This window comes from Trachypithecus francoisi, unplaced genomic scaffold (assembly GCF_009764315.1).
Source record: "Trachypithecus francoisi isolate TF-2019V2 unplaced genomic scaffold, Tfra_2.0 Lachesis_group4, whole genome shotgun sequence".
In the NCBI taxonomy this organism is placed as follows: Eukaryota; Metazoa; Chordata; class Mammalia; order Primates; family Cercopithecidae; genus Trachypithecus; species Trachypithecus francoisi.
In genome coordinates this window covers 34,629,109-34,630,544 of record NW_022681469.1, presented here as the reverse complement: position 1 = coordinate 34,630,544, position 1,436 = coordinate 34,629,109, and the positions used below count along the sequence as shown (strand labels likewise).

The 1,436-nt window shown below is 48.9% G+C and overlaps 1 pseudogene; it reads left to right on the top strand.

The window, feature by feature from the left end:
• Positions 1 to 433: 433 nt before the first annotated feature.
• On the top strand, positions 434 to 1,202 carry LOC117072127 (annotated as a pseudogene).
• The last annotated feature ends 234 nt before the right edge of the window (positions 1,203 to 1,436 follow it).

The following is a 1,436-nucleotide window of genomic DNA, read 5'->3' as shown; positions in this document are numbered from 1 at the left end:
ATAGACTCTGTCTGAAAAAAGGATATTTTTCACTTAAGTATCTTCTAATCAACAGCCAGTGCTAAGTGGCTCCTCTTTAAATAACAGAAAGTAACCTCTTAGAAGCTTTATCATGGGCTCTTCTCAGTGATAAATGATTTTTAAGGGTGCGTTGTGAAAATAATGAGTCATCGTGAGAGTAATAGATAAGAGCTTAAACCTTAGATGTCAACACAGCCCAGTCTACCTGTTTTGTTAGGAATACATCTGTTAGCAACCAGCAACCCTTTATTCGCCCCAGCCTCTGTATCAGTCAAATTGATTCCTGGTATCTAAAGTTGTGGATGTCTTCTTAGGTTAATTCAAATTCCTGAGAGATATCTCTATTGTTTTTATGAACCTACTTGTATAAATAGGCCAGGAAGTTCTTCTCCGAGAAAACACCAAATGGCAGATGACGCCGGTGCAGCGGCCGGGTCCGGGACCCAGGGGCCTTGGGATGGGGAACAGCGGTGACTTCCGCGGAGGTTTCGTCAGTAGCATCCGGGGCCGGGGTCGAGGCGGTGGACCGGCCGAGGCCGCGGAGCTAGCGGAGGCAAGGCCGAGGATAAGGAGTGGATGCCTGTCACCAAGCTGGGCCGCCTGGTGGAGGACATCAAGATCAAGTCCCTGGAGGAGATCTATCTCTCCTTCCTGCCCATCAAGGAATCTGAGATCATTGACTTTTTCCTGGGGCCTCTCTCAAGGACGAGGTTTTGAAGATTATGCCGGTGCAGAAGCTGACCCGCTCCAGGTTCAAGGCGCGCCAGGTTCAAGGTGTTTGTTGCCTTCAGGGACTACAATAGCCAAGTCGGTCTGGGTGTTAAGTGCTCCAAGGAGGTGACCACTGCTATCCGCGGGTCAAACTCTCCGTTGTCCCCGTGCGCAGATCTTGTTCTAGGGGAACAAGATCGGCAAACCGCACACCCTCCCTCGCAAGGTGACCAGTCGCTGCGGCTCTGTGCTGGTATGCTTCATTCCCGCGCCCAGGGGCACTGGCATCGCCTGTGCCCAAGAAGCTGCTCATGATGGCTGTTATGGATGACTGCTACACCTCAGTCAGGGGCTGCACTGCTACCCTGGGCAACTTCGCCAAGGCCACCTTTGGTGCCATCTCTAAGACCTACAGCTACCTGACCCCCGACCTCTTAAAGGAGACTGTATTCACCAAGTCTTCTTATTAGAAATTCACTGACCACCTCGTCAAGACCCATACCAGAGTCTCGGTGCAGAGGACCCAGGCTCCAGCTGTAGTTACAACATAGGGGTTTTATACAAGAAAAATAAAGTGAATTAGGCCTGAAAATAAATAAATAAATAAATAAATAAATAAATAGGTCAGGAAAATGAATAAAGGGGAAAACAACCAACCAACCCTTTAGTTACAGCTTGATTCTCATTTCCCAAACTATCACAGC